This window comes from Trachemys scripta, chromosome 7 (genome assembly GCF_013100865.1).
Source record: "Trachemys scripta elegans isolate TJP31775 chromosome 7, CAS_Tse_1.0, whole genome shotgun sequence".
NCBI lineage: Eukaryota > Metazoa > Chordata > Testudines > Emydidae > Trachemys > Trachemys scripta.
Genome location: NC_048304.1, coordinates 99,924,425 through 99,938,884, shown reverse-complemented (window position 1 = coordinate 99,938,884; position 14,460 = coordinate 99,924,425). Strand labels below are relative to the sequence as shown.

General features: G+C 41.3%; 1 long non-coding RNA gene across 1 annotated transcript in view; it reads right to left on the bottom strand.

Annotated features, from left to right (window-relative positions):
* Window positions 1-13,317: 13,317 nt before the first annotated feature.
* LOC117879764 overlaps window positions 13,318-14,460 on the bottom strand; it is a 105,140-nt gene continuing 103,997 nt past the window's right edge. The window contains exon 4 of the long non-coding RNA XR_004646380.1: window positions 13,318-13,378. This is a non-coding gene — a long non-coding RNA (uncharacterized LOC117879764). The remainder of the gene's footprint in view (window positions 13,379-14,460) is intronic.

Here is a 14,460-nt window from a genome sequence, read left to right as displayed (position 1 = left end):
GGACCTGTTCCTCCAATCTCTCTACCTAGGTTTTTATACCATTCTTATTGTTATAGTATCCAAATGCCTGGACTTCTGATCTGGCATTACCTATAACAGCCATTCCAAACAGTCCTTTAAATCTTAAGAGGGTCAAAGAAATGTGATAAGACAGTTATACCAACTTATAGCAACAGCTGAAATAGTGCCCATTCAGTCCACCACAGTACCCTCTCAGATGAGCCACCACACAGAAAAAAAATGAAAGTGTGCCTATATATATATATATATATATATATATATAATGTTTCAACACTTATAATATGTTTACTGTAAGTCATGTTAAATACAAACATAGTTTAGCACAAAATATACCCAAGAGTAACAAAAGTAAGAAACCTTACTAATAGAGTTCTGTCTTCATAATCTATATCATAGCTAAAAACTGGAGGAGGCTTCATACATCAAGTAGCTTAAGTAGACTCCCCCCGCCCCCCTTAAATGCACATAGGCAAATAACACCAATTGATTTCAATAGGAGTCAGGTGCCCACACATTTTTTCAAACTACTACTAGGTACCTAATATGTATCTTTAAGTGTCTAAATACCTTTAAAATCTAGCCCTTACTGCTTCTGTTTGACTATCAAACAGACCTGCACTAGATTGAAGAAGGCAGAATACAGTATCGGTTACCATTAGCCTCAGGTTTGAGTCCTACGAATGCCTCCCTCCCATTAACATCTCCTTTAGGAGAATTCATAGAAGGAGATCAAAGTGGTCTTCTCCTTCACAGCTATAATCCAGGAAAGATAAAACAATCTTGTCTCCTTCAGCAAAGACCAGAAACGTTGTGATACTCATGATCTCTGCTTATATATCCTGGCTATACTTCTCCCCATCTGTCTCTTGATCTCTACTCCAGAAAAAACTTCCACTCTTGATACCAAGTCCCTGGCCATCTTTTTCACTGTTTCTGTTACATTATCCATACTCTGCTAGTGTTGAAAGAGAAGACTTCATGTTAACCAGCCGAGCAGACACATTTTATCATTGCCAATAAATATCTGTTTGAAGAATAATCAATTTCTCTTACCTGCTCAGATTTTTCTTTGAAATGGGGCAGATCTTCTCTGGTGGTTTCTTACTCATCATGTTTTCCTCTTGTAAAGAACCACTTCAAAAGTTTCACAGCATAGCCTGCAGGCTTTTGGTTTGTGTAATATCTAGTTTTTAGCTTAAAACACAGTCAAATTATGTGTAAAAGATGTACTGCTCAAGACAAGCTCCTGTTTAGACAGCCACTTCCCAGCTGTTTGGAATGGAGTTGTATGCTCTTAAGCACCACTTGTTGAGTGTCTTCCCCGAACTCAAGTGCAATTACTCTCCTTTTTGGATGTACAGTTGATTTGTATGATAGTGGGGTGAATTTGACAATTCAGCAGCAGCAAAAAAAAAAAACAAAAAACAAAAAAAAAACTACTAAATAGTTGGCCAGCAAATTCCCTTCCACAAGTTTGGTGTTTTATTCTTGGTGGGGGACAGTACATTTTGAAATAAGAAAAATAAATTTGTTTTATAGGGATTGGAAATAGAAACTCTCCCCAGCTTGGCATATATCTCAGTCCCGTGATCACTAGCTATAGTGTGTCACCTTCTAAAGTTGTTGCTCCTTTTCTGATTACTCAGAAATTATTCTTAAAGGGTTTCCTGCATCCCCTCTGATAGCCTGATTGGACCTTTTGTCCCCAGCCCTGCCTTTACTCTATTTCTAAGTAAAAGTCCCTGCTTGCTTAACCCCCACCCTCATCATGCACTTGTTTGGAGGAGAACATTCAGGCTGAACATCTTGAAAGTTTTGCCTTTTCCCCTGCTGAAATCTATCTTAACCCATTTGCCCCCTACTACTGTTGTATTTTTAATATTGCTGTATTTTCCCATGACCAGTTTCTATTTTGTTCTGTAAAACAAAAGCCTTTTAAAACTGTTCAATATAGTTATTAAGAAAAAGGATTTTTTATATGCTTCTATCCTTCACCCAGGCATTGAAATAACTCTCTAGTCTTGTCTACATGGAAAAGTAATACTGGATTAACAAAATTAAAAAACTGATTTAGTTAAATCAATGCAACAACCTTGTGTGGGCACTCTTATTTTGGTTTAAAAGTATCAACTCAAGATGATTGTCCCAGGGTAATTATATTGGCACAACTTTCATGTACAGGAGGAGTGTGTGTGAAAGAAGTTTAACTTAGGAGGGTCTGAAATATTCACAAATCATCCCTGCTGCATTGCAATTCATTATTTAAAATCGTTTTTAAGCAATAATTCTCAAGGAAGGAAATTCAACAGAAGTCCGGGCCAAGATTTTCAAAACTGAATGTCTACAGTTAGGATCTTAGGTCAATATTTAGGCACCTGTAACGTTATTGATTTAATTTGGGACCATATAGAACATGGTTGCAACCAAAGTCCTGTAGTGGCGCCAAATCTTGTATAAAGGGGGTCAAATGAGGTGTCTAAGACAAGGTTATGGTTTGCTGGTTTTGATTATCCTGTCTATATGTGTGTATCAATTTTGTAGTTAAAGTTATGAATATTGGCTGTATACTGTCTGTATTTCAAACTTATGCTATGCTTCTGGGAAACTTCCCAGACAAGTTGGTGTTAGCTCTGCCTAGCCTGCTTGATGGCCCATTAAGGACCATCAGCTGTACAATTGACCCATTGAGAGAAAACAAATACACCTTGCAACTCAGCAAAGTATGCAGGGACTGGCCCATGTGACTCCAGACTCCATTTTGCTGTAATTTTCCACAGTAAGGACAAATTTTACACCTGGAAAAGACTATAAAAAGGCTGATGCCTTTCCTCCATCTTGTCTTTATTCCTGCTTCTTACCTCTGGAGGGACTTTGCTACAAACAGAAGCTTTACGCAAAGGACTGATGACCCATCCCAGCTGGGGATGTATTTCAGAAACTTGAGTTAAACCTGCAATTTATTCTATCACTGTTACAAGCCTGAACCAAGAACTTTGCCATTATTGTATGTAATTGATTCCATTTAATCGATTCTAACTCTCATCTATATCTTTTTCCTTTTATGAATAAACCTTTAGATTTTAGATTCTAAAGGATTGGCAACAGCGTGATTGGTGGGTAAGATCTGATTTGTATATTGGTCTGGGGCTTGGTCCTATGGGATCAAGAGAACCTTTTTTCTTTTAGTGGGGTATTGGTTTTCATAACCATTTGTCCCCATAATGAGTGGCACTGGTGGTGATACTGGGAAACTTGAGTGTCTAAGGGAATTGCTTGTGTGACTTGTGGTTAGCCAGTGGGGTGAGACCAAAGTCCTCTTAGTCTGGCTGGTTTGGTTTGCCTTAGAGGTGGAAAAACCCCAGCCTAGGGCTGTAACTGCCCTATTTTAAGTGATTTGTCCTGAATTGGCGCTCTCAGTTGGGTCCTGCCAGAACCGCATCGTTACAGCACCTAACAAGGGTCTCAGTCCTACAAACAGGAACATGCTTAACTTTATTACAATAAGTAGTACCAATCAAAAAATCACTGAGACTTCTCACAACAGTAAAGCTCATTATGCATGTGTTTGCAGGATGGGAATTGAAGGGTATGTCTACACAGATATCTTTAGAGCACTAGTACAAGCTCTGTAACGTAAGTCTGTCAACCCAAGCTGAGAAGCTTGCTCCAGCTCACTCCAAATTACGTGTAGACACACTTTCAGTAGCCTGATTTTCCAAAACTGCTGAGGACCGTCCTAGCAGCTCCACTTCAAATGAGAGAAATAGAGGTCACCCACCCACCCAGAGAGTTAAGTGGCATAAAGCTGGAAATTTTGGGGCTACTTTTTGAAGAACTTTCTAGGAAATCAATGTAATCCTTATTGCTTTTCAATAACCAGCACAGTAACCTTCATTACTGCAATATTTTGTGCAAACAAGAAACTTTTGTCTGCTCACCCTTGCTACCTATCCACTGCTGGAGTATTTTTGGCTTTTAGTTTTGTCTCAATCACTGAAAGGTCAATAAACCTCTCATTTATTTAAAGGGCTAATGACTCACTGGGCTGACAGATCTTACACATCTGTGTGCTGCAAAATAATAGGTTTCTATATAGTTTGACATCACATACTCTTCACAAAGTCAGGACTTTTAGTTCAGGCATAAGAGGGACACAAGCTACTACCATGTTTGATTTAAGTTTGATTTCTCTTTGTTTTCATTATTTTTCACATTATTGGTACCCAGTAATGTGCTAATCTGAGGTGAACACAAACGTTGTGAATGTGGAAGGAAGGAAAAGGTGGGGGAGGGTGAGAGGGGATTTTAAAGAGTCTAATAGATTTGCATAGAATAACACCACATTATTTCAGAACCCAATTTATCTGAATAAATTCCATTCAGACAGGGCTGGCGCCAGGGTTTTTGCCACCTCAAGCGGCGGAAAAAAACAAACAAATGCGATCCGCAGCAGCTCCACCGTGCCACTTTCTTCTTCGGCGGCAGATCCTTCCCTCCGAGAGGGACAGGGACCCTCTGCCGAATTGCCACCAAAGAGCCCGACGTGCCGCCCCTTCCCCTTGGTGCCCCAAGCACCTGCTTGGTCAGCTGGTGCCTGGAGCCAACCCTGCATTCAGAGCAACATTAATTTAGGTGTTGCAAAAAGGCATAATTATGTAAACAATACATGTGGGGAGAAATCAGAAAGCCCAATCCTGTAAAGAACTCATGCTCAGATGAGGTCAATGGGATTGACTATTAAGTAAGGACTACTTAAGGAAGTATGCATGCCCAAAACATAGGATTGCTTTCTAAGGACCCGTCATAGGCTGTGCCGCTAGACAATGCTCTTCAGGTCAGAGTTGGGCACCTTTCTCGGTCTGATGTCTTTTCCTGGCTGTAAGTGCTGCTAGAGACTGCCTGCAGCAGGAGCAGCTACAAGTTTCAGGGAGGCACTTTTCCCTTTCATGTGGACTACTGGAAAACCACAAGAAAAGAGGCAAAATACAAAGAGTAATACAAGAGGTAATCCACAAAGAGTCTGGATTCTCCCCCTCCCCCAGTTCATAAGGCAAATTAAGTAATACTCTGAGGAAGGGCAGGATTTTCTAAGCCTTTGTCAGTCTGAGAGGCCCAGGTGGAACATCCTGGGTTCTAAAGGAAAAGAAAAACAAGGTGAAGAAGGTTCCCTCTATTTAGCCAGAGGTTCCAGGTAGCAGATGATCTGCAGGAGGTTCCTGAGTCAGCAGGTCCCACTCCATAGCTGTGATAAGCTCTGCTTCTATTCAACTATCCCTCACTGTGTTTGGTTCCTCCCTGTTAAGGAGACACCCTCCTGCAGGTTTCACAGGTGGACCAGGTCTGAGATGATTGCACCCAGCGGAGCTTGTTAACCCCTTTTTGGCTGAGGTGGGAACTTGTCAATACTGTAAATGCTATTTAGTGTAATGCTTACAGTGACTTATCCTGGTGATAAAATATATTGAACAGCCATCCACCCAATCTATTCTGGATCTAACAATTGGAAGTGAGACAGATCTGAAAATTAAAGTTTAAGTTGCTGATCATCTAAGAACTAATAGCAACAATACCAGTTTGAAATGGTGATGAAGTCTTAAGGAAAAGACGACAAAAATAAAAGCAGACATTGAAGGAATCAAAAATGACCTAAATAAAGATTGCTGCAAATCAGCAATGAATGGGAAGTCAACAATGGAAAAATGTTAAATGTTTTCAATATATCTGTAATCATCATCCCAGGAAAATAAAATGGTAAATGCATCAGAAACTCGCATGACTATGTAGAGAAGTCAAGAGCAGTCTAAAATGCCTCAGTGCTGCAAACACTTACACACGTGCTTAACTTAAAGCACATTAGTACTCCCACTGGTTTTACAGAGCCTTTATGACAAACAGATGTTCTAAAATACAAAAGGTTGTAAAAATAACTTTACATATTTTCTATCAGAAAACAAGCATAACTTTCTGAATCAAAAACTAAAAGATCATAAATAAATTGCAGAAAATATCTCCATTAAAATGTCTTTTTTCCAATTATAAACACAGTAGATAAAGAATAAAAGAAACCATTGGACAGTTGAGGTACTAAAAATGATGGAAGAGGGAGTGGAGAGACAGGCATAAGGAGATAGAGTTAAGTGGAATTCAGCCTTAGACCTTTCACGATGGAAGAAGATGGAGTTCTGCTAAACTAGTGGATCAATTTCCAGGATGACATTGAGGTTTGGTGCTGTGCTGTACATAAAAGAAGTCGTTATTTTTTTTAAAAGTTAGATGCACTTAAAGTAGACAATGCACCATTTATAGATACAAAGATGTGCACACATTAATAGAAGTGACCCAGAGAACTGATGAAGGGGCATTTTTGTAATTTCAGAAGCTTCAGAAAAGTTGCTCGAAGACTGGAAAGAGTAAATGGAAAACATGAATACTTTAGTCTGGAGATAGAAAGATAAACCAACAAAATTTAAGTCAACATGTTTAACTTTGTTTGTGGGTGCAAGCTTGAAATCTATCTAGCAAAACTTGGTTTCATTAAGTATAATCAGAGGGAGTTCAGATAGCAATGTCCATGCTCTATTAACCTTCTAGTGTCCTTGAACTATATCACTGTCATGATGGAGGACATTCAGTGGATGAAGAATAGTTAGATTTCTAAAAGTATTTGACATAGTTCAACTTCATGGATTAATTACTAAGCCCTTGAACCTGCAAACTGCTCCATTAAGGCAAACCCGTGCTCATGTGGTACCCAGTTGAAATAGGTGCAAGGGTCTGCCCAAGTACAGCAGTTTGCAAGATCAGTGCCTAAATTAGAGTTATGCCCCATGAAGTAAAAAGAAGGTGTTAAACTGAATGCTGGCTTAGAAAAAGAAGGCAAAGAATATGCAGAGATTTAACCCTGTACAGTTGCAAAGAGATGTTGAGTAGAGTGTATGAGGGATTAAATGTTAAGACTCCAGTTATTCATGCTATGTATAAATGATTTGGACAATGTTATTAAAAACAGGAGCTCTGAATATAGAAGTGTCTCTAAAAATGGAAGCTGAGCAAATAAGTAACAATACAACAAAATTCAAAAGGTTTGGATGAAGAATTTCAAAAAAGTGAGTCACCATTTTAGATGCCCCCATTCATGGGTGCTCAACTTCATACTGCTTAAAGTGGCCTGACTTTCCTTCTACAAATGTGGTCCCTTTAAGGTGCCCCAGTTGGGCACCCCAGAAACTAAGGAACTCAAAATCACAAGTTACTTTTGAAAATCTTGGTTGTTGATTAGCAACTATAGTTAAATAGAGACATAAAATAAAATAATTATTCATCTGGGTACAAAAGGGCTAGCCAAGGAATGTATGCTAACTAGATCAATCACCCAGTATGCTGATCAGAGAAAAAATATTAGAAATAGGGGCGAGCTGTTAGAGAAAAACTGTTGGAACAATCAAGCCATTGCACAGCAGCACTAAAGGAAGCAAGCAAGATAGTGGGCTGTACTCCCACTATAAGAGAACACAGAATAATTCTAATTAATATCGAATGCACATTAGTTCTCAAACAAAATATTGACCAGATTCTCATTTACACTAAGGCCTTTTTACATCGATCTGGCAGCGGAAAGGTCCCTTAAAGTGGGAACAAATTACATTTACTTTCACTTTGAGGTTCCTTTCCACTGCCAGAGTAGTGTAAAGGGCCTTAGAGTAAATGAGAATCAGGCCCATTGTAAATAGTACTGGCCCTGCTCCTACAAGACTTTTCTCACATGAAAAGTCTTTAAGACGCAGGTAAGTAGTTCCAATGAGGACAATAGGACTAGTTGTGTAAGGACTGCTCGCATAAGGGAAGATTTGCAGGATTGTGTCGCCATCTTCCATCATCAAAAAGATATTGTTGCCTTGGATGGGTGATAAGTAGGAAAACCGAGGTGATGCACAGCTGCAAGATAACTTGGAGAGGATTCAGAGAAGAGCGATGAGAACAATTAAAGGATTAGAAAACATGCCTTATAGTGATAGACTCCAAGAGCTCAGTATGTTTAGATTAACAAAGTGAATGTCAAGGGGCCACTTGATTACAGTCTGTAAGTATCTACATGGGGAACAAATATTTAATAAGGGGCTCTTCAATCTAGCAGAGAAAGATATAACACAATCCAATGGCTGGAAATTGAAGCTAGACAAATTCAAACTGGAAATAAGGCATACATTTTTGACGGTGAGAGTATTAACCATTGGAACAATGTACCAATGGTTGTGGTGAATTCTCCATCACTGAAAATTTTTAAATCAAGATGGGATATTTTTCCTAAAGGATATGATCTAAGAATTATTTTGGGAAAGTTCTATGGGCTGTGTTATACAGAAGGTCAGACTAGACAACCACAATGATCCCTTCTGGCTTTGGCATCTATGAATCTGAGAACTAAAGAAGTTGAGTTTATTCCCATGGGAAAAGAGACTTCAAAGTGAGATGCAACAAGATTTCAGAATCACTAAGGGAATTCATGCTAGAGATATTTTTTCACACTGGTGAGGAGATGAAAAGCTAAAGTTATAATATAAAAATGATGGTGACCAGTGAACTCAGGCAGAACTATTTCATGTAAAGAATAATAAGCATGTGGGATAAGCCATCCCTTAAGGGGATTAAATCAAAGAACATAATTATATTAAATAGACACTCCAGAAGTTGGAGATAAAGGCATTAGAGAGAGAGAGAGAGATGGATGTATGACCTAATATGAAAATGGGGCGGGGACTCTAGAATTCTAACGTCAGCATTCACATTGACTCCTCCATGGCCAAGGGAAAGTTACTTAACCTATTTGTTGGAGTTTTTCCCTATGCAGAAATGGGATAACATTTGTAAAAAACTTTAGCATGACTTATTACCTGGCCATCTATCATAGGGACTAGTATATTTTGTTTTGATAGTATGAAAAACTAACAACACTGTTAACTTAAGCCCCTCTCACATGGACTTCAGGAGGGGAGTACACTAGTGGGAGAAGACTGAGCAAAATACCCAGTTGATACAACTCCAGGCTGAAAGCTGTTGTCAGAAGAGTTTGGCTAATCCCACAAGAATGTAATTGTATCAGACTGTTCACAAAAACTGGGGTAAAATAATTTTTAAAATGGTATGTGAAGACTTGTAGTCCAGCACAGCTGTATATGTTCCTAGCTCCACTAGGAGGGTGCACACTTTGTAACTCACACAGGCCAAGTGTTCTGCACACACAAGGGACTCTATCCATCTCTCCATTCCCCCACACAAGCTCCCTGTGGGCTACCCTCCCAGTCCCTTTCAGGGACTCTCTGCATTTCCCCCCACTCCCTTATGACCAGGCTTCTGGGTGTACCCAACATCTTCCTCCCCCCATACCATTGTGCCCCATTCTCTCACCCATGGCAGGGACTCTGTGTGGCTCCCATAACCCCCCATGCCGGGGGCTCTGTGTCCCCTGTTTCCCCTCCCCCCATACTATTGCCCCTCCAGTCTCTCCTCCCCATTTCCATTCACCTCCATGTCCCTGCTTCTTCCATCTCCACCTGCAGTCCCCCATCCCTCTGCTTCCCCCTCCACTCACCCTCCAGCCCCCATTAGCTGGTGCTTAGGACTTGTTCATTTGTGAGCACAGATGTGCAAACATAACTACAGGGCATTTTATAGCACTTGGGTGTCTAGCTACCTGATTTGCAGGACTAATCTGGTAAACAGACACCTCCGTGCTGTATAAAATACACATGTTTGCAGGCACAAAAATCGAAGGCTAGTTCAGGTAATTGGGCCCAAAGATCTAACTTACTTTTTCTGGTTGAAGAGAAAATTACTTTGAAACAAGTTTTGAAGGGCTGTTTAAAGAATATTAACCAAAGTCCTTCACCTGTATTTCATAGTAATAATCAGAATGTTTTTTAAAACTATTGTGCGAGAGAGAGAGAGAGAGGGGCAAATATTCCACATTGTGCCAAAGGCATTTTAATTAATGAAATGTTACTGAATATTGTACTCACAGATTAAACTATACAGCTTCCATTTAATGTGATTGATTTTGTAATCAGTACTATTTTGAATAATATTAGTGTACTAAATGAAAAGACTTAATAAAAATGAAAAGAATTCTTGAAATATGAGAGCATTTAAATAGGATATTTTGTAATGTTTCATTTTACCTTGTGTGCTGAATTAAAACTACTCTTCCTCCTTACAAGAAGAAATAGGATTTGTGTAAAATTTGTAGAAATGGACAACCTGAGGTCAGAACCTAACACCTTTTCAAACCTTTACCTATTTCTTCCCCCATACCCAAGATAAGCCATTTTGAAGGTTCTGAAACTGGTATAATTCTGCTCCTCCTAAGTCAACTGGAGCGATGACTCGGCACACAGGCTCCCGCTCCCTCCCCTGCCTCCTGAACACTGCAAACCAGCTGATTGTCCTGTGCAGGAGGCAGCTGGTGGGGGGGGGGGGAAGGAGAAGAGAAGGGGTAGCCTGCACGCCAAGTCCTCCCTCCTAAATGCCACAAGCCAGCTGATTGCCCTGGGCAGGAGGGAGGGGAGAGGAGCGAGGACTCAGTGCACCTTCCCCCTCCCTCCTGCGCGCGGCAATCAGCTGGCTTGCAGCATTTAGGAGGAAGTGGGGAGGGCGGAGGAGCGAGGATGCAGCATGCGAGGTAAAGACGGAGGAGATGGGGGGGAAAGGAGGTGGCAGCTTGGGGGCAGGGGTGGAGTGGATGGGCCAAGGTTTGAGCCCCGTGCCCCCAGCAAAGTCAGTGCCTGTGCTTGCAAGAACAGCAAGAGGAGCAACTGGACAATCCATCCCTTTCCACTCTGACTCCACCACCTCAATCAAGCTTCATACTCAGCAGTGATGATTGTAGTATTAAATTGTTTCTTTAAAACTTATACCTGTATTAAATTACTTGTTTAAAATGTATATAATGCCTTTTGTCTGGCAAAAAAGAAAAAAAATCCCTAGAACCTAACCCCCCTTATTTACATTAATTCTTATGGGGAAATTGGATTTGCTTAACATTGTTTCACTTACAGCCGCATTTTTGAGGCACATAACTACAATGTTAAGTGAAGAGTTACTGTCCTGCCAATATCAGGTGGGAAGAGAGGAATAGGATAGGACTGAAGGCACAGACAAGTCTCAGCCAGCCCATCTCCTCCAATAACCATTGACCTATCCTCCTCAAAGGTATTGTCTCCAAGCTACAGGCCAGCTCTCTGGATGTAGGTCACCTCAGAAGTGGACAGTCTTTCTGCCTTACCAGAGGCAGAATAGGACTCCTTGCAAGCAGGGCCTGCAGGTGTTCAAACTAAAATTACAAATACATATGACCAGAGCAAACAGTGAGATCAAAAAATTAAATTAAATTCAGCTCCTCCCTACTTAGAACACAGATTTACCAGGAAATCAGTCTTCTTGGCATTCAAGCTCTGAAGAGCACTAAGGAAAGGGGCAAGTGCTTAATAAATTGTGTACATTGAAAATATTAATGAAAGGAGCCATCTCTAAAAGAATTTGTGCACAACATAAGTAAAATTGCAATCCCAGCTACTTCTGATCACAGCACATGCTGTTCTGTGTATCTGAGCCTACTCAGGTGAGTAAGGAAAAGTAATTCCTTCTCCCTCCCTCCAAGGAGTGCTCTATTGAAAATATGGATGATAAAGTGCCAGTAAATGGCACTCAAGAAGACATGGCATAATTTTTGTCTTTTGTAGGGACACAAACTTCTTGAGGTGCACTGCGAAAGTCTTCTTGGGTATAGCTCTTAACATTTCCATTCTTACTCTCTTATGCAGGCTACCTAGAATCTGGGTCCAGTGGTAAGAAGCTCTCCATACTTGCGTACTTGTCTCCCCCGGAGTAGGTGGGCAAGGAGTGGTGGGGAGTGGATGACACCATGGCTCCATCCCTCCTAACATCAGCTAGCTGCACTAGCCTATCCAGCATGCTGAAATAGTGATTTACTACTAGCATAGGTCAGCAGTAAATTCGAAGCAAGGGGGAACAGGGCAGGAATTATGGCTACTTGAGTCCAGAGTTCCCTGTTTGCACAGCTCCTGTGGCAGCTAGTAATGCTCCTCTGGTTGTTTGCTAGGGACCCAGTCAAGCCCTACATTGTTTTTTTCCCCCCTCTAGCTAGTATCATACCTGTTCAGGTCAGGCACACAGATTAATTCCTAAAGAGTAATTACCAAGTTCTATACATTTACTGTAAGTGTAGAAAAAGAGAAGGGGAAGTGAGAAGAGAGAGGAGGGAGACAGGCAGTGACCTCTGAGCAGAAGGCATTCTATTCTGTTCAGGTTCTTATACTGTCCTCATCATTGTATTATCCGAGAGCCTACCCATAGTGCATTTAGTGATGTGACTGTCACCTGTGGTTAATTCTCTCTCAGCTTCTCCCGAGGCACTGAAGAAAGATGGGCTGAGATAGTGAGGAAGCAAAGCTGTGAGGAGAGAAAAAGAAAGGGAGAGATAAATAGAAGAGGGGAAGTAAAGGGATACAGCTTTAGTGAATGACTTTTATTTCTGCTCCTTTTGTTTAATATATTTCCCTGTCATTCATCGTATATAGTTTGGAAAGTCTGGGGAAGGGATCCTTATATTAATGTTGTTAGATATTAGACAAAGAAAAGCAGGGGAAGTTACTTCAACTCACCAGACTCCACAAAAAATCCCTGCACCCTTCTGCTAAATAAATGGGTGGTGGCAGAAGAGAAACATTGACTGGAGAAGACAGAGGGGAAAACACCTTTTTGAGATGGTGAAGAGAGGCAGTTTGTGGGTGAGAAAAAAAAAAAAGGAGAGGCTGAAGGACAAAAAAGGTGAACAACCCATTTCTAAGCTAGAATAGTTAAGGTTCAGCTAGCCTGAACAAAATATGACACAGTGAATGACTGGTAAGATCCCCTGCAGTAGGTACTTTATGTACTCATCAACACAAGGTATTACAAAATAATTAATCCTCCAAAAATAAGCCCTGCATCTGTGAAGTCAGTCACTTTCTAAACTAAAATTTGCTCAAGTATCCTCAAGATAGATTTCAGCTAGAAATATTGTACTGATGTTCTTGGTTATGCCTCTGGCACTTAACACTTTTTAGAATAAACTCACTACTTTAAATTACCAATGTCACCTTTATTTCTATTTCTGCTGCTCCAATTGTTTACTTGCTTCATGATGTGTTAGGGCTGTCTTTAAATAAATATAAATGCAAATGTATTCATTTAGATTTATTATTAGTCAATCATTACACTACATTATTATGGAAGTTAGAGAGATGTTAAGTGATGGACTGGAGCTGTCACGGCTGTTCTTGTTAAAATTTGATCCCATTTCCTAGAAAACAAAAATAGACAAATCACACACACAGAAGCAGTGGCACTGGAACCCTTTTAGTAGTGTGGGTGCTGAAAGCCAGCCCTCTTACCCCCGTCCATCTCCCTTCCCCCCAGCTGGGGCCAGGAGCAGTGCCGTGTTTCTGGGAGGGGGGGGACCTGTACAGGGGTAGGGGGGCAAAGGCTAGGGGCAGGCATGGGGCCAGGAGCAGAGCCCCGAGCACAGGGTCTACAGCCAGGACTCTGCATGAGGGGCCAGTAGCAGAGCCCTTCCTAGTGAAATAGCATTTCCTAATATCCAACCTAGACCCCCCCCCCCCCACTGCAACTTGAGACCATTGCTCCTTGATCTGTCATCTGCCACCACTGAAAACAGCCTAGCTCCATCCTCATTGGAACCCCCCTTCAGGTAGCTGAAGGCTGCTATCGAATCCCCTCCCCCCCCCCCCAGTCTTCTGTTCCGCAGACTAAACAAGCCTAGTTCCCTCAGCCTCTCCTCGTGAGTCATGTGCCCCAGCCCCCTGATCATTTTTGTTGCCCTTCTCTGGGCTCTCTCCAATTTGTCCACATCCTTTCTGTAGCGGAGGGCCCAAAACTGGACGCAATACTCCAGATGTGGCCTCACCAGTGCTGAATAGAGGGGAATAATCACTTGCCTCGATCTGCTGGCAATGCTCCTACTAATGCAGCCCAATATGCCTTTAGCCTTCTTGGCAACAAGGGCACACTGCTGATTCATATCTAGCTTCTCCTCCACGGTAATCCCTAGGTCCTTTTCTGCAGAACTGCGGCTTAGCCAGTCGGTCCCCTGCCTGTAGTGGTGCATGGGATCCTTCTGTCCTAACTGCAGGACTCTGCACTTGTCCTTGTTGAACCTCATCAGATTTCTTTTGGCCAATCCTCCAATTTGTCTAGGTCACTCTGGACCCTATCCCTACTGTCCAGCATATCTACCTCTTCCCACAATTTAGTGTCATCAGCAAACTTGCTGAGGGCGCAATCCAGCCCATCATCCAGATTATTAATAAAGATGTTGAACAAAACTGACCCCAGGACCGACCCCTGGCACACTCCACTTGATAT